The sequence below is a fragment of the Myotis myotis genome, unplaced genomic scaffold (assembly GCF_014108235.1).
Source record: "Myotis myotis isolate mMyoMyo1 unplaced genomic scaffold, mMyoMyo1.p scaffold_m19_p_22, whole genome shotgun sequence".
Taxonomy (NCBI): Eukaryota; Metazoa; Chordata; class Mammalia; order Chiroptera; family Vespertilionidae; genus Myotis; species Myotis myotis.
Window position 1 is genome coordinate 5,714,960 of NW_023416327.1, and position 18,864 is coordinate 5,733,823.

The following is an 18,864-nucleotide window of genomic DNA, read 5'->3' on the forward strand; positions in this document are numbered from 1 at the left end:
GCTGTTCTAACGAAGTGCCATAGACTGGGCGACTGGAAAACAACAGAAACTTATTCGTCATCATTCTGGAGGCTGGGATGTTCAAGATCAAGGCAGCAGCCTATTTGGTGTCTGGCAGAACCTGGTTCCTAGAGCCCATCTTCTCACTGTATCCTTGGGTGGCAGAAGAAGCAGGGGCTGTTCTGGGGTCTCTTTACTATGGGCACTAGTTCTATTCATGGGGGCCCTGCCCTTATATCCTAATCAGCTTCGGAAAGCCCTGCTCCAAATGTCATCAGAATGGGGGTTAGAATCTCAACTGTGAATACGGAGGGGCATGAGCATTCAGCTGTAGCAAATTGCATATGACAGAATACCGGATATTCCCCTTTATAGTTTCTTGACAAGAGAATAATGATAACCCCTTAAATTTAAAATTACAAACAAGGTATCAGCACCCATCAGATGTGAAACAGCGGCAGGTGGAGTAAGAAGATGGCTCATAGGTCACCACACTCGTCAGCCTTCAAACTTGGCTTTCATAAACCTTAGGCAGCAAAATACTCATGAAGGACAGGAAAAGGCAGATTGTCACAAATGGGCTTTCTATCTCTGAAACTGAAAATCAGGTCCCCATTCCAGGTCAACTCCTCTGACAGAGGAGGCCCTCGGCACCTTCCCATCGTTACTTTATTTTCCTGGGCGGCCACTGCATATCCAGCCTTTGGTCCATCACAGAGCCTCGACCTCAGGTTTACAGCATAAGCATGAGCTGTCCCCACTTTGTTCCCTCTCACACAAGTGGTTTCCATCTTTCTTACGTGGAAGATGAGATTGTTATTTTAAATTTAAGGGTGTGTTCATGATGATTTTGTTTCAGCAATCCATTCAATTGTAAACTGATATTTTTTTATCTACCTATACCAAATGGCTTACAAATTTTAACTTTGAAATTAATGAAAGATTCTAGCGAAATAAATAATCACTTTTTAAAAATATATATATTTTTTTCTTATTTAAAGAGAGGGCGAGGGAGAGAGAGATAGAAACATCAAGGATGAGAGAATGGATTAGCTGCCTCATGCCATGCCCCCTCCTGGAGATCCAGCTTACAACCTGGGCATGTGCCCTGACTGGAAACCAAACCATGACCTCCTGGTTCATAGGTTGATGCTCAACCACTGAGCCATGCTGGTTGGGCAGTAATAACTTTTTAAAAGTTTCCCCATCAAATTACGTGATGCTTTCTTGATGTGCCAAGTATCGCTCCTTAAGTTTCAAGGATGAAACGTGCTGTGGTGGTGATTTTTGTCTTACATATTATTTACATAGGACATAGGTGGGTGCAGCTCTGTAATGAGTGTGCCGGGCAGCAGACGGAACAAAGCAAGAATTTTCCCTTTTCCTTTGAGGATTACCATATAAAACACAATGAGCACCTATAAAACACCATGCAATGAGAGCAGCATCGAGAAGTGAGTGGTTATTGTGAAACAGATAGTTTTTAAGGAATTTTGTGATAAAAGGAGGGGAGTGGGTCTTCTGTACATTCACAGGAGGCATCTGAGGAGAAGAGAAAGGAAATTCTTTTGCACTTCAGAGCCTGAGTGAGTCTCTTTTGCTTCCCTATTGTTTATAGTTCATAATTAGAGAGAGGGCACTTGACCAGTATACATGGTTATTGTAAATAAAAGAGAATGGATGCAGACAGTGTGGCTCAGTAGTTGAGCATCATCACATGAACCAGGAGGTCAACGATCAATTCCAGGTCAGGGTATATGCCCAGGTTTTGGGCTCCATCCCCAGTAGGGGGCGTGCAGGAGGGAGATGATCAATGATTTGCTCATCATTGATGTTTCTATCTCTCCCTCTCCCTTCTTCTCTTTTAAATAAAATATATATTTTAAATAAACAAATAAATAAAAGAAAAAGGGCACAGATAATGGCAGGGAAAGAGAGAGTAGATGTGGAGGTGAGTGGTCTTAGTTCTGGCATGAGACAAACCTGGCATCGTATTTTGGCAGGTGGGAATCCCTGGGCAATGAACTTTGCAAAGTTTGGTGTGCTGGTTTCTAAGATTCTTCTTACAGGCCTGTGAGCCCTGGGAACCATATGTATTGTGGAATTCAGAGTAATTCAGAATTTACATGGGAAATATGATATGTATGCTGCATATTGCATACCACCCTGGCAAGGTCTGGGGTAATAAAACACAGACATAATTGTATAGCAAAATATTCAAAGCAAGTGAAATAAAGACTCTCAGTGGCCTCGTGTCAGTTCAGTCTGGGTATCTGTGCCAAATAAGTGTGTGCTATATTTGTGTGGGCTGTGGATCATGCCACATCTTGCTGTGAGGAAGATGAAAAGCCCAGCACATGCGTGTGCAACACAACAGACAATCTCGGGTGGGAGACAAAGCAAACACAAAGTCCCCTCTCGATGCTATTTCATCTGATCCTTCACAGGTCAACATGGCCTCACCTTTGCTGTTCTCATTCCATCTATGCATGGTAGTACTAGGACCCCGGTCCAAGTTGCAAGCTTTCCTCATGGTCAGCCCATAATAGTCCATTAATCAAGAGTGGACATTCAGAGAAGCTGTGTTTACATAAGTGTTTATCCAGACTAGAGCCTCGTCACACCCTGGCAGAAATCCTTTAATGATGTCCCATTCCCTAAGCCAGTGGATGGAACTCTCTACTAGGTCTACAAGCTCAGACCTCAGTCTGGCATTCCCACTCCTCCCAGTCATGCTGCTCTCAATTCCTAAACTTAGTCCCAGTCTCCACCCTTTGCACTTGCTGTTCCCTCTCCCCAGATGCTCTTCCTCTCCTAGGCTCTCAGTTGCCCTCCTATGTTAAGGTTGCTCTGTGCTGCCCTCATCTGGCCATGGTGTTGCTTGCACGACTAGCACCCAGCCTTGCTTTTCTTAGACTCTACCCAGGGTGGTAATTGTATATATTTCTGTGATTATGATCACACAATCCCCGATGAAATATGGTTTCCATGAAGTCAGGGGCTGCACCTGTTTTTCTCACTCTTGGATCGCAGAGCTCAGCATATCACTTAGCATATAATACGTACATTTATTAAATTGAAGAAAAGCTGAATGAATGTCTGAAGCACCTACTGTTAGCCAAACACAAGTCTAGGTACTTTACTCACACTCTTGTAATGCTTTGAATAAAGACTTTGAAAAATTTCTTATAAGCCTAACTTTAACCCTGCATGTAGGTGCAACACCATTATTCTGTCAACGTAATAACCAAGTCTAAGAAAAGTCAAGCAACTTGTACAACGTCACAGGGCAAGAAAGGTGTGAATTCAGGGCCAGGACAGCAGTCTGGATCCCAGCCTGTGGCCTCGCATCCACCGCGCTGCCAAGGAGCTGCTGCAGGGCAGGCAGAGGTCAGAAATGCACCGCGTGGACACTGTCAGGGACGAAACTGCAGCAGAACTTACTTTCAAATGGAAGTGAAGATCTGGTTCAAGACTCTTATGTTTACCGCACTCCACGTCCAGGTAACAGAGCTACAAACAAAATTCCGGTTGGGCCCCCGTGCTCAGGGCCAGTGGCACCATTTTCTCAGTGGATGTGTTAGAAAGAGCCACAGGGTAGGAGCGTGAAGCAGCCTCACTTTCTAGCAGAAGGAAGATATGGTTACTTATGAAAGCACCTGTCATACCTTCCCCACTCATGCACAAAGCCTTTCCTTACCCTGGTGGTGACCATGGGCACAGTTCCATGGTGCGTTCCTCTTTTAACCCTAAAACAAGTTTTCAAAGTATATCATTAAGGGAGTTGCCTGCTCTAAATGAGGTGTTGTGCTCTTTTCTTACATGAGCTCAGTGAATATCTTGATTTCTTATTAAGTTAACAGTTGATGACAGTCATTTAATCTCTATCAGATACATCATTATGATTATTGATTTCTTTACCAGAATTGTAAATGCTCTACATTTTCTCATGTGCATAAATTATAGATCAAAAGCTAAAAATGTATATTAAACCGATAAATCAAAAACTGTCAGTAAACACTTGTTTCTGAATAATTCCTCTCAATTATCGGAATCCTATTTGAAACTTAATGTATATCATATCTTTTTTAAAAGTAACCAGTGACGTCTTTTGCTGTGTATGCATAATCATTGACTGCCACTCTACAATGTAGGTACTTCAAGAAGACTTTGCACTAAGAATCTAGATGTTAGGATAAATATGGTTATCAGATGGTTATCATTTGTCCAAAGATGTGAACACAACAGAAGAGATGAAAATGGAGAAATGTCTCAGAAAGCAATGCTGAAATAGCAAGGCAAATTTCATCTGTTTCTAATGGTAGCATTGGACTGGACAAGTAACTTGGATTAACCCTGAAATGAAACCTTGAAATACTGAAATGATTAAAGAAAGATGGATCTGAATTTAGCACAAAAGTTCTGGAAGGAAGTTTTGTTGATAATTTTAATGGTGAATATGCCACAAGCTTTTCTCCTGAGCAATTTGTTGTTTGGGCCTTGACCCCACAATCAGCTAGCTCCCTCATGTCTCAGAGCTGCAAAATGAGGGCAATCAGATCATTGTCAGAATTAAATGAGATAATGCATACATCCAGGAGCTGACAATGTGGTGGAACTATTACAGAATATTCTGTAACTTTGTTTATTAGACTAGAGGCCAGGTGCACAAAAATTTTTGCTCTTGGGGGGGTCCCTCAGCCTGCCTGTGCCCTCTCACAGTCTGGGACCCCTCAGGGGATGACCACCTGCTGGGGGATTGGGCCTACGCTGGCAGTCAGACATTCCTCTGGCAGCCCAGGAGCCCTTGGTGGATATCCATTTGACATTGAGGAGCAGGCCTAAGCTGTAGTCAGACATCCTTAGCGCTGCTGAGGAGGCGGGAGAGGCTCCCACCACCACCACTGTAATGGCAGTCATCAGCCTGGCTTGTGGCTGAACAGAGCTCCCCCTGTGAGAGCGCTCTGACCACCAAGGGGCAGCTCCTGCATTGAGTGTCTGCCCCCTGGTGGTCAGTGTGTGTCATAGTGACCAGTCATTCCCAGTCGTTCTGCTATTAGGGTCAATTTGCATATTACCCTTTTATTATATAGGATAGAGGCCTGGTGCATGGGAGGGGGCTGGCTGGTTTGCCCTGAATGGTGTCCCGTATCAGGGTGGGGGTCCCCACTGGGGTGCCTGGCCAGCCTGGGTGAGGGGCTAATGGCTGTTTTCAGGCTGGCCACAGCCCCTTCAGGGTGGGGGTCCCTACTAGGGTGCCTGGCCAGCCTGGGTGAGGGGCTGATGGCTGTTTGCAGGCTGGCCACGGCCCCCAGCCACCCAAGCTCCCAGTGGAGGCTGGCTGGAAGCAGGTATCTGGGATTTATCTATCTTCTATAATTGAAACTTTGTTGCCTTGAGTGGAGGCCTCAGCCAGCTGGGGCAGGCAGGAAACTTGGCTTCCTCCATCCCCAGGGCAACCAAGCCTCCTGCTTGCTCCAGCTCCAAGGCTGCCAGCCACCATCTTGGTTGGGTTAATTTGCATATAGTCGCTCTGATTGGCTGGTGGGCGTGGTTTGGGGCATAGCGGAGGTGCAGTCAATTTGCATGTTTCTCTTTTATTATATTAGATACTTGGAGAATCTATAATAATAAAAGCATAATATGCTAATAACACAGGACAGCCAAATGACCTTCTGGACGACCTTCCAGATGAAGCCAGGGCTCTGCAAGGGCCGAGGCAAGCTGCCATGGGTTCGAGGGCTGAGCCCCTTTCATGAATTTCATGCATCAGGCCTCTAGTTTTACTAATAAAATCAATTCTAAGCATATCATGAGCTCAGGTTCTACCCAAGATACTGTATAAAAGATGGTGATGCCAAAGGTCAACTAGTCAAGACTCTTCCCATCAAGCCTTTGTACAAGTGGCTCCCTTTCCTACCACCTATTCTCATACTTAAATTAAAGTTATATGTTATTTATATTGGCCTCACTCTCTGGGTCCAGTGAGTGAGCAATTGAGTTAAAGTGAGCCAATAAGAGCCTTCCCCCCAATTTGTGGACATGGAACCAGAGAGAGCATAACTGAAGTCTCGCCCCAGGGGCTGAAATAAAGAATGTGAAACTGAGATGCTAAAGAGAGCCAGGCTGGCCACCAGGGAGCTACTGCAGTGAGGCTGCAGAACAGAGACAAGCTAAGATGGGGGGAGTGCCTGTACTTACAGCCACAGGGCCCTGAACATCTCCCTGCAAACTGTGGTCCCTAGAGATTCATTGGTGGTTGAATGACAAGTCAATTTAAACAATTTATAAGGTTTTTAAAGATATAAAGGCAGTATGTACCCCAAAATACAATTCATGTAACTTGATCCCTTAACGTTTGTTTGTATAATCAAGGGAAGGTTTCAAGAGACTAAAACACTAATTTTGAAAAACACTGAGGAAAATGTTAAGATGATCCTCTGAGGTAAAAAATAGGGGCAAATACACCAAGTGATAGATAAAATATTATTAAATTCTTGTCTAAAATTAAATTGGCTGATTTTATAAGTGACTCAAAGAAGCATTTATTTTTTTAATATTTCTTCTTTATCTTAATTATTGACATTTTTTTCAGAACTAAAACCTTTATATCCACTCAGCCATAGCTAAAGGCAGGCACATGGAAAGACATTAAGTCATACATCACAGATTAGAGGAAAAGCAAAAGTATGGTGACCCTGATAGCATGTCCCCTGTGTGTGTTACTACATGCCATTGAGCTAGCTCTGACTCCAGACGACCCCATGGATGCATGATGTCTGCAGGTCCTGTGCTCAGCAGCCCTGCTCAGCACCTGTAGACTCAACCTACGGCTTCTTTTATGGAGTCAACCCATCGCACATTTGGTCCCTCTTTTCTCGCTGCCTTCCTTTTCTTCCCTCAGCATATTGTTTTTTTCAAAGAACCCTGCCTTTTCATGATGTGCCCCAACTAGGACAGCTTCGGTTTGGTCATTTTTGCCTCCAGCGATGTTTTAAGCTTAATTTGCTCTGGAACCACTTGCTCATCTTTCAAAAGGTCCAAGGAATCTATAGAGCTCCACTCCCACACCGTATTTCAAACGAATCATTTTTCTTTTTTTATCAGCCTTCTTCATTTTTCAACTTTTGCACCTATTCATAGTCAGTGGGACTATGCGGGTATAGATGATCTTAGCTTTGGTCTCTGATGACACATTTTTGTCCTTGGTGATCACTCCTAATTCTTCCACTGTGGCCTTTCGGAGCCTCAGCTTTCTCTTAATGTCGTGGCTGCAGTCTCCATTTGAACTGATGACTGAATCGAAGTAAAAGACAATCTGTAACAATGTCAATGTCTGTATTGTCTATGTTACAGTCGAGTATTTCTTTTCTAGTCATAAGGTGAAAATGCAGTCCTGTTTTGTCACTGTCTTCCTTCACTTTCATCAGAAGTTCTTTCAAGCCATTGCTACTTTCTGCCATTAATATGGTGTCATCAGCACATCTTAAGTTACTGAGATTTCTTCCACCAAAATTCAGCCCTCCTTCCTCTGAGTCTATCCCAGTTTTTCATATGTTCCCTCATTCCATTTAATTAAAAATAAAGTAAAACCTATTTATAAGGGTAAATACAATGAAATAATTATCAGTTATGTATTCAGAATTAAAAGCTAAGCACATAATATAAAAGTTAATTATATCAATATGTAGCTCTAAATGAAAGGCCGTATACTTATTAAAGTGAAACACCCAGGGAGTTTTCATGGTGGTGAAAGACTCCATATCTGTATTGTTAGTTGCTGAAATCCATTATGCTCTTCAACTATAATAAAAGCAAAAAAAATAGTAAGCGGCACTTAAATCGCACATTTTAAATGCAACATCAAAATTCTTTGCATGAGTGTGGGCATTTTCAACTAACAGAGCACTTCCTCACACAGGACCTGGTGGGAAACGCCAAGAGGTCCTGTGAGGTCAGCTGCAAAGATATGCTCCTCTCTGCTGACTGTCCAGATGATCAGGTGCCTAAGGCCAGGCGGTTGTGTGTGCAGGAGCCGGGCTATGCGTGGTCCTTGGCAGTGTCAGCATTCTATTTGGGAAATAAGTGATCCATGTAGTTTGTTATTCTGTAGGGGATGCATGTGCAGATAAGATAAATGAGCTGTAGGTACTTGGAAAATACACTTAAAATGTGACATCTCTTTCACAGATATTCAAAGTTAAGAATGTTAGAGTAATAATGTTTATTTGAATGTATCTTTCATTTATATTGCAGTTTAGAATTTACAAAGTACTATCCTATACACATGATCATTTGAACCTTACAACTCCATCGTCGGAGAGAAAAGAAAGGCCTGATATTCTGATTTCTGCATAAAGGGGAAGGCCATGACCAGAGAGGCTGACTAGGCACCAGTGTTTTCTAAGTGAGGAATGGCAGAGGGAAATACAGACCAAGCTCTGACACAAACCCAACAGCGTGGACCACCTTTCCCGACACTGTGCAGAGGAAATGCAAACCTCATGCTACCTCCAAAAGTCCAGGAGATGCCAACCAGGGGTAGCTCATGTTAAGGATGCAGAAGTAATTCTCAAAGTCAAATTCCTAACTCTGAAGCTGTTTCTTCAATTCCTTTATCCAGAAGTTCAAGGCCCTATGGCTGGTGAAGCAGAAGTGATACTAAATATTGGCTTGAGTGTCAGGCTGACTTGAGTTGAAACCCTCTCTCTGACCAGCTCTGTGATCTTGCACTTACTATCTTTTGCTTCTCTGAGCTTTGGTTTCCTTGTTTTAAACACTGGAAAGATTTATTTTGAAGGTTCAATGAGACTTTAGCACAGGGCCCTATATATATCAAAAAGTGCTTAAATCATAGTCTCAAAAACAAAGAGCCTTTCGTTATATGTCACGCTTACAGAAACAAGAAAACCCAGAGAATCCAAGAAATTTATAATAAACTCTTGTCTAGATCCAGTTTTCCCCAAAACCTTCCTTTTCCTTGCTGTTCCCTGAGTCAGGTGGTGACTCCATTCCAAGCAGTCACTTTTTCTCAGCACTTTCACCCTCACCCTCTTCCTGCCACCTCTTTCTGTCCCAACAAGCAATAACCATTTACAATGTGGAAATAAACATCAATCAAGTGAGAAGCAGCAAAGGCTATGGCTTTAGCAAAGGGCGTCAGCCTCTATCACTTGTTTTAGCAGAGATTTAAAAGCCAACAGGGGAGCTCTATCTGGTGTGGCTCAGCGGATAGAGCGCCAGCCTGCGGACTGAAAGGTCCCAGGTTCGATTCCAGTCAAGGGCATGTACCTGGGTTGTGGGCACATCCCAGTAGGGGACGTGCAAGAGGCAGCTGAATCGATGTTTCTCTCTCATTGATGTTTCTTTCTATCCCTCTTACTCTCCCTTCCTCTCTGTAAAAAATCAATAAAATATATTGAAAAAATAAATAAATAAAAAATAAAATAAAAAGCCAACAGGGGAGTGGGAAAGATGTATGATGGAGAAAGGGAGTGATCAGGGTATCAGTATGTGCCCTCATTGGAGGCTGTTGGCATGGGGCACCTGGAGGCAAGCTAGCTGGAGAGGGGCTCACTAGGTAATTGGTTAGGAGAGCATATTTAGCTTTCTCTGATTGGTCATGAATCAGAATTAGGAACAAAAATTAAGAACATTGTCAGTGATTAACCAAGCCCTGGCCATTGGCGTTATTCTTTGGCTTTCTGGAACGTTGTTAGCGATCATGGCCTGACCCTGGAAGTCGGAGTTAGAAACAGCAGGCTAGCTTTCTGGGCCGGTTACTGAAGAGAGTGGGTTTGTTCCCTGGGCTGCCTGTTGCAGAGTTTGAGTCAGAGTTCTGTCTCTGTATATGGCCTGGCAGCTGTCCAACAGTATATTCAGGCTCTTGACAGCGTGCTCTGAGTCTTCCTCACAGGGCTTATTCCATGGACTGTCCTCCATTTCCACCCACTCGCCGGTGGCCCCAGCACACGCTGTGGCTCGCTGTGCATTAGAATCGCCTCGGAGAACTGGGCGGCACTCTGCCTGGCCTGCAGGCCTGAGGCCATAGTGAACCTGCAGTGCCATCTCCGAGGCTCAGTCAGCTGCTCATCTAGCCTGGAGCTGGACACTGGCGCCGGGCGCGGGGCGGCAAAGTGCGGCCAGCAGGACTTGCAGCGCGCACTCCACCTCTCTAGACACCTGTTTCCACGGCCAAGTGTGAGGGGAGAAGGGCTTACCCCTCTGCCTGGTCCTTCTCCTTCCCTTTCGCCTCTGTAGTCAGCACCTGGCCAGCCCTCAGCTCCCTGGCCGGCGCTGCCGCTCCTCCTCCTCCTGCCACGCCATCCGCGTTCTTGTTCCTGAAGGGCCCAGCAAGTGACAATTTCAGCACACACTCGTAGTCTTCATTTTCTCCTGATCACATGACTTGTCGCTGTGTTTGTCTCAAATCCAATCCAATAGATTTAATCATTTGAACTCATCTCCATATTTGGAAAAGTAAAAGTGGCCATTCATATTCATGGAGGGCGGCCTGGGTACTCAGAAAGATAAGCACTTATCAACATTGAAAGAGAAACATGCCTTCTGTCCAGGTGAAAAGGTGAAACCTCCCCATGGAAGCCATGGCACCTGGAGAGGCCTGGCCGCTCAGCGGGCGCTCGCTGTCGGGCTGCGGTCCAGGCTGCCACTGCGGCCCCGGGAGGTGCCACCACATGCAGCAGGAAAAGGCGGGAACTAGCATAGGCTGCACTTTGACAGCATCTGACATTTAGGAAACTCACGGTGACCTTTGGCTTCCTCCTTTTCAGAAATCTCTCCAGCACAGCTGCGGCAGCAGATGGGAGGCAATCATTCCAATTTGTGGCATTTTGCTCTCTATTTCTTAGGGTTGTCTGTGCAGGAGGTAGAGAGGCTGAGAGGAGGAAAAAAGAGGAAAGATCATAAAGGAAGGAAAAGCTAATTTGGAGGTCGAAGGTCATTGTTTAATGTGACAAAAGGAGACATTTGAATTTTAAGAAATTATGTCATCTGTGTTTTGTATCATTGGCTCTTCCGGTGCAAAGGACTTTTTATATTACTGTTTGGGTTTAAAATATTACGGGTTTTAAAGGCAAACTAGACATGTGCTCCAAAGCTGGCGAGGCTGTGCATATCCACATCTCACTGCTTTTCTTCCCGAGGCCCGACCCAGCCCCGGGCAGGCACCCCAAGCTTCCTCCCGGGACCTGCTGGGTCAGCCTGGAAGAAAAGAGCAAGACCCAGGGCGCTCAGAGAACAGCGAACCAGCGTCTTCTAATCCAAAGATGTGTAGCCTGCAAGGGAGAGGCCCTATTGTTTTGACCCCTGGTCTGCAAACTGAGACTCCGAGCCACATTTGGCTTTTAGCCCCTTGAGTGTGGCTCTGCCTAAGCCTTAAGAGCACCCTAATTAAGTCAATACAATGCCTACCTGTATACAGTGGGGCCTTGACTACTGACGAGTTAAATTCGTTCTGAGACCGAGCTCGTTAAGGAGCTCGTTAACTCAAATTACTCTGTCAACTCAATGCAAAAAATTGGCCGAGAGACAGCTGGTATCTCAAAAAACTCGTTAGGCGAGACACTCGTAAGTCAAGACCCCACTGTAGTTTAAGTTTAAAAAATTTGGCTCTCAAAAGAAATTTCAATCGTTGAACTGTTGATATTTGTCTCTGTTGACTAATGAGTTTGCCGACCACTGGTTTTGACCTTCACAACACTTGGGTGTAAACCAGCCCTGGGCAAACTACGGCCTGCAGGCGGATCCAGCCCATTTGAAATGAATAAAACTAAAAAAAAAAAAAAAGACCCTACCCTTTTATGTAATAATGTTTACTTTGAATTTATATTAGGTCACACAAACACTCCATCCATGCTTTTGTTCTGGCCCTCCCGTCCAGTTTAAGAACCCATTGTGGCCCTCGAGTCAAAAAGTTTGCCCACCCCTGGATTGAGTAAACACCTTCCTGATACCTATTCCATGGGCTCAGTGGGAGGCACAGCCATTCGTCAGAACAGCCCCCGGAGACAGGCTGTGAGGGAGCCCTGGGAACATGATTTGGCCGCTTGCAGTTCACTTTCTTTTTCTTCAAATCAAAACCCAGGGAAATCAAAAAGGAAAGAAACTCCATTTGGTTCCTGCTCGCCTCCCAGGTGAAGGGGAGGCTCAGCCTGCCAGTGCTGAGAGGGCAGGTGTGGGCGGCCATGGCTGTGTTTTCACGTCTCATGTAGAGATGAGAAAACAAAGGCCAGAGGGGAAAGGGCCTCTTTCAAGGGACTCTGTAATCAGTGTTGGACATTATTGTGTCAGAATCAGGATGACAGGGCCAGGGCTAGGATTTCCCACTGACACCACCTGTTCCCTACACAGGTGGCCAGGAGTGATGTGGGCCAGGCACCACACAGAGAGCCCCTAGGAGAGACGGGAATTGGGTCCTGGTGGAGTAAGGGTAGTCCTGCAATGCTGGAGGCTACCATGTATTTGGTCTTAACTTGGAGCCACAGGTGCTGAAGGTTGAGAGCAAGGGCTCTGAATGCAGCCTGCCTGTGTGTGAACCTTAGCTCTGGTTCTTGAGGGCAGGGACGTCAACCCTGTGTGCCTTGGTTCCTTGGCCATTAAATAGGTTTAGAGACACTAATAACCAGCAATTCAAGACCTTGCCAGGGGTCTCTTCTGAGCCGAGAGAATTAAGCCTGTCAGGAAGGACTGCTATACATGAGAATAATAAAATTTACAACAGCTACTTGGGATGAAAGTAGTACTTTCACTCTTCCACCGTGAAGGGGAAAACATGAGTGCTTAAATTTTATAATTGGAGAAATGGATACTGCTCTACCGAGGATTAAGTGAGCTGGCAGCACGCAGAGCAGAAGAAAGGTGACGGCTTACCGCTGAGGGCCCACAGCATGGCACGCAGAGGCGCGCTCCGGAAGGCGCTGTCAAAGTCAGGGCCGCAGTGACATGCCTTTTACTTTCTCAACTTGACTTCTAACCCCCTAAGACCAAGTTTTAAAAACTAAACTCCAGCACTGACGGACTCACAAGAGAAATCCTGGGGCAGGAATCAGCTGACTGGGATCTGGACCTGACTGGTGTCAGGTGTCCTCAGCTCCCACAGTGCTGAGATGTGGCCTAGGTGATCATCAGCCGTGCTGGACCGTCCTTGGCTGTGAGCGGGGGCCTGTGGGTGCTGCCGCCAGCTGCTGGAGGCAGCCCCTGCCATGTGGTTTCCTGTCCACCGTGTGATGATTTATCCTCCACGAAGGCACCCACCCTTGGCCTTGCAGGTTAAGGGAAAAGGAATTCATTTCGCCAAACTTAAGTTTTGCTTCTTCTTCTTTTCTTTTTTTATTTCAAACCATATACCAATTTTTCCTTCATACGAGGTGAGTTATCCAGATTACCTGTGATGTAAGACACAGTATTTTATTGGGGATAAATGTTATTGCTGAGCAGATCGGACGCATAGAGGCGCATGAGGAAACGAGTGAAGTGGAACTGGCCTGCTGGTTAACGGCCCCGTGGCCAGGCCGTGGCTCTGCTGACAGGCGGCCCCTTCTGGCCCAGGAGCTGAGCTTCATTTCTAATTCACCGCAGCTCTTTGCTGTGTGGCTACCTTGGTAACGGTGCGGCCCTTAAAATAAATACTTGTAACAAAACTCATTACTGTATTCCCAAACACCTGCAGGGGGCAGCTGAGCTGGCGCAGGCCGCTGGGCCGGCCTCTCGGCACCAGCCCCCGCAGCTCTTCCTTCCCGGCTCCCCCCAGAGCTACAGGTCACAGGAACTTTCACGGTGGCTCGATGGGAGCCATGTGACCCAGCTCCAGCCAATGAGGTAACTGTGGGAAAGGTCATTAAGTCTTTTTTTTTTTTTAATATATTTTTTATTGATTAAGATATTACATATGTGTCCTTGTCCCCACATTACCCTCTACCCCCCACCCCCCCCCACCCCCGCTCATGCCCTCACCCCCCCCCCCCCGTTGTCCATGTCCATTGATTAGGCCTATATGCTTGCATATAAGTCCTTTGGTTGATCTTTCCCCCTTACCCCCACCCTCCCCTACCTTCCCTCCAAGTCCCGACAGTCCAATCAATGCCTCTCCGTCTCTGGATCAGTCCTTGTTCATCAGCTTATGTTGTTCATTATATTCCACAAATGAGTGAGATCATGTGGTATTTATCCGCTCTCCAGTTCCATCCATGCTGTGGCAAATGGTAAGAGTTCCTTTTTCTTCTTCCTCTTCTTAAAGAATACCTTTCAGCATTTCATATAATGCTGGTTTGGTGGTGATGAACTCCTTTAGCTTTTTCTTATCCGTGAAGCTCTTTATCTGACCTTCTATTCTGAATGATAGCTTTGCTGGATAAAGTAATCTTGGTTGCAGGTTCTTGCTATTCATCACTTTGAATATTTCTTGCCAGTCTCTTCTGGCCTGCATGGTTTCTGTTGAGAAATCAGCTGACAGTTGTATGGGTACTCCCTTATAGGTAACTGACTGTCTTTCTCTTGCTGCTTTTAAGATTCTCTCTTTATCTTTTGCTCTTGGCATTTTAATTATGATGTGTCTTGGTGTGGTCCTCCTTGGATTCCTTTTGTTTGGGGTTCTCTGCGCTTCCTGGACTTGTAAGTCCATTTCTTTCACCAGGTAGGGGAAGTTTTCTGTCATTATTTCTTCAAAAAGGTTTTCAATATCTTGCCCTCTCTCTCCTTCTGGTACCCCTATAATTCTGATGTTGGTACGCTTGAAGTTGTCCCAGAGGTTCCTTACACTATCTTCATATTTTTGGAATCTCTTTTCTTTTTTCTTTTTCGGTTGGGTATTTTTTGTTTCTTTGTATTTATTCATCAGTCTTATTCAGCTTTTATCCCTGCCCTGCCTGGCGGTGGGGCAGGGGCTGGGGCAGGGCTGGAGCGGTGTTCTCACAGCCCTGCCACATGGCTCGGCCTCCTGCCAGGCGCTGCTGGTGTGGCCTAGAACCCAGACGCTAATGGTCTGAGGTATGAATGAAACGCATTACCCTGCTGCGAAGGTGAGAGGCCTTTGTCCGTGTTCAGCATGCAGCACTGGGGAGGCGATCGGCTCCCAGCACCGAGGGTGCAGCTTCTGTTGCCAAAATAGTAAAATGTTCTCCTGGTCCAGTGGGCTTGGGTAACATGTCGGTAGATGATATCGGTGATGCCACCATTATAATGATGGTACAGCCAGCCTGAAGTGACTGCAGCTCAAGTTCTTTGTGAGCTAGCTGACAAAGAGGTGGGAGATGGAACTACCTCTGTGGTTGCAGCGGAACTTCTGAAACTGCAGGCCAGTTAGTCAAAGGCATCAGTTATGCTATCGGCCTGCTTGCAAGGAAGCAGCACGTTATACCTGGGAAGGGATTGCCTGATTAAGGCTCTAAGACCTCAGTGCCATCCAAAATCATTGACTACATGGTTTCATCGCCAATATGGTAAATGCTGTACCTGTGAATAAATACACAGATGGGAAAGGCCAGCCTCCCTCACAGTCAGTTGGTTAAGACTCTGAAAGCCCGTGGAGAAGTCATGTGGAGCGGATGTTCATCACTGTCTGTGTACGCACTGTGGGGCGGGACCCCGGGATGCCCAAGAGAACAGTTCATGCAAAATGCGCTTGCCTTGGCTTCAGCCTGCAGAAAGCAAGCATGACGCTTGGTGTGCAGGTGGTTATTACAGACCTGGAGAAACTGGACCAGCTTAGACAGAGAGAATCGGATGTCACCAGGAGCAAATCCAGACCCTGGCAACTGGTGCCGACCTTCCTCCCACCCATGGTGGGATGGACGATAGTGTCTGGAGTGCTTCGTGGAGACTGGTGCTCTGGCAATTAGAAGAGTTTTACAAAGGGACCATAAACACATCGCTTAAGCATCTGGAGCAACTCCACCCATTTGGAAGGTAAAGAAACTCGTGAAGCATCCATGTTGGGACAAGCTGTAGAAGTGGGACAGGAGAGAGTGTGATGATGAAACGATCCTGATCACAACACTAAGGCTCACACATCTGGGCAGTTATCTTACGTGGGGCAAAGGGTGTCATGTGATGAGATGGAGAGCTCTTTACATGATGCTCTTTGTGTAGTAAAGAGCGTTTTGGAGTCAAAATCTATGGCTTCAGGCGGGGGTGCTGTAGAAGGAGACTTTCCATATACCTTGAAAACTAGGCAACCAGCAGGAGGTTGTGGGAAAATCTTGCTATTGCAGAGTTTGCAAGATCTTTTCTTGTTATTCCTATCACACTGGCAGTTAGTGCTGGCCAAAACCCCACTGACCTTTTTGCAAAGTTAACAGCTTTTCACAAGGAGGCTTAAATTAACCCAGAACATAAAAACCTAAAATGGATGGTCTTGATCTGGTCAGTAGTAAACCTCGAGACAACAAATAGGGTGTTTTAACCAACCACAGTTAAACTTAAGAGCTTGACATTTGCTACAGAAGCTGCAAATACCGTTCTTCGAACTGAGATCTTATTAAATTACATCCAGAAAGCAGAGATGACAAGCACCATGCTCAAGGAGGCCATGAGCATGCTGCTCACTCAGGAGCCCTCGATGGCTGATCTGAGTCCTCCTTATTTATTCACTGTAAGATGCAGTTTCTTATACCTCACATATTACGCATTAAAGTACAACCAGCTGTCCAAAACCACATCTTATTGATCAGTCTCTTTCATAAAAGGAGAAAGGAACAATGGAAACGTCTCTCACCTGAGGGTAAACATCCTCCCTGGTATTTCCTTTGGAACAGAATGTGATCCCTGTAGCTTTGGCCTCAGTCTTCTCCTAATGAAGAAGGAAACTTCCAGGAAAACAAACAAACGAAAGAGCCCTAGCTGGTTTGGCTCAGTGGATTGACCATCGGCCTGCAGACTGAAGGGTCCCAGGTTCGATTCCGGTCAAGGGCACATGCCCAGGTTGCAGGCTCAGTCCCCAATAGGGGGCACCCAAGAGGCAGCCAATCAACGATTCTTTCTCATCATCGATGTTTCTATCTCTATCTCTCTTTCCCTCTCCCTTCCTCTCTGAAATCAATAAAAGTATATTTTAAAAAAGAAAAAAAGAAACACATGACCCTGCTGCGGAAGCAGCCCTGGCAGACACGGGAAGAACTGCAGGCCTTGCGCATGGTGAGTTACCTGCACAGGCTGGCGCTCCCAACCCTGGACTCCTACTGGGTAAATAATAAATGAGCTCTTTCAGCCACTGTCAGGTGGGTTTTCTAAAATTCACAGCCTACAGCAACCTAACTGATACCTTGACCTTCTTTTGTGTTCAACTTTAAAAGTCAAAGCCTGAAAACCAAATATCATGTTACCTGTTCATCAACCACGCGTCTTTATTTGTGTGTGTACATGCGCTTGTTCATTCCTAGGTAAATGTATGAAAAGGGCGTGCTCATGTAATTCCAGGGAAACTGAGTGAGCAGTTTCTGTGCCTCTGTCTTCAAAGGCCAACGTCAGCTCCCCTGCCTGAGCTCCAGGTGCAGCTAAGCTCCTCGGGGAACCTCTGTAGGCGAGTGGGGGTTGGAAGCGCTGAGGAGGAGTTAAATGCTGAGGCAGTGTAAGTGCAGAAGAGGAAGAGATGGGGCTCAGAAAGACAGAACCTGTGGGAATAGGAAGGAGGGAAGCAAATGAGACCCTTTCAGTAAAAAAATCCACTTAGAAGCCAGCCTCCCTGGGACAGCACATCGTGATCCTTGCAGAAGAACACGGTGGTCGGCTATGCAGAGATGAAAGGAGGTATCCTGAGGTTGGCAGGACGCCAGAGCTGAGGGTTACATATGGCCTGGCTTTTGGAAAGGCTAAAAACAGGTACCCTGTGGACAAATTGGGTTTCCAGTGAACTACCACACTGGGGGAAACCAATATCCACGACTTGATTTCCTTTCTACCTTCCTCATGTACGACTCCGCATGGCGTGCCAGAGATTCTCTTGTCTTCTTACAAGAAGGTACAGAACGGTGGATGATGTAACCAGAGCAAGGGGCGCCTATGGGGCCTGGCCAGTACCCTCTTGTCCTGATGACAGACAGTTTCTGGATCTTTTTCACATGAAAGGGCTACCAAAGTTGTGGATATTATTACTCTCTGGGAAACGTTGAGAATTTGTCACTTTCCTTCCCCTTTGGCCCCGCTGGCTGACCTGGTGCATCTCTGCACTTGTCTGTTTGTAATTAGGGTCCTCATGAAATCCAGGCAGCCTGCTCCCCGGCCAGGTGTGCGCACCGACATGCTGCGCCCAGCTGTGAGATGAAAACTACGGAATGCTGAAAGAGTCGGCTCTTCCCTCCTCTCTCCTCCTCTTTCCAAAGCAGATCATTTAACTCTGTTCAACACTCTCTTCCACACACTTTTCTGATTATACAACCTTAGCCACCAAGGAACATTCTAGTGATCAATCTGAGATCGAAGATACTGATGTAATTGATTGTATTGTAAAAGTTTATAAGCCAATTTCCACTTTTTCTTCCTTCTCCTGGGGATGTTGACCTCATGAGCTATGTTATGACCATTGTTAACTTTCATTTCAAAAAGTTAGAAAGGCCCTAGCCAGTTTGGATCAGTGGATAAAGCGTCGGCCTGTGGACTGCAGGGCCCCAGGTTCAAGTCTGATCAAGGGCATGTGCCCTGGGTATGGGCTTGATCCCCAGTTAAGAGCATGCAGGAGGCAGCTAATCAATGATTATCTGTCATCATTGATGTTTCTCTCTCTCCATCTCCCTTCCTCTCTGAAATCAATAAAAATATATATTTTTTTAAAAAGTTAAAAATAAATAAATGGTTCTCCCCTGCAATGCACTCTGATGAGAAATGAAGCCTGGGACTATGGCAGCGGGCCTTGGG

General features: G+C 45.9%; 1 pseudogene; it reads left to right on the top strand.

The window, feature by feature from the left end:
• The first annotated feature begins 1,921 nt into the window (after nucleotides 1-1,921).
• On the top strand, nucleotides 1,922-16,581 carry LOC118679026 (annotated as a pseudogene).
• Nucleotides 16,582-18,864: the final 2,283 nt, after the last annotated feature.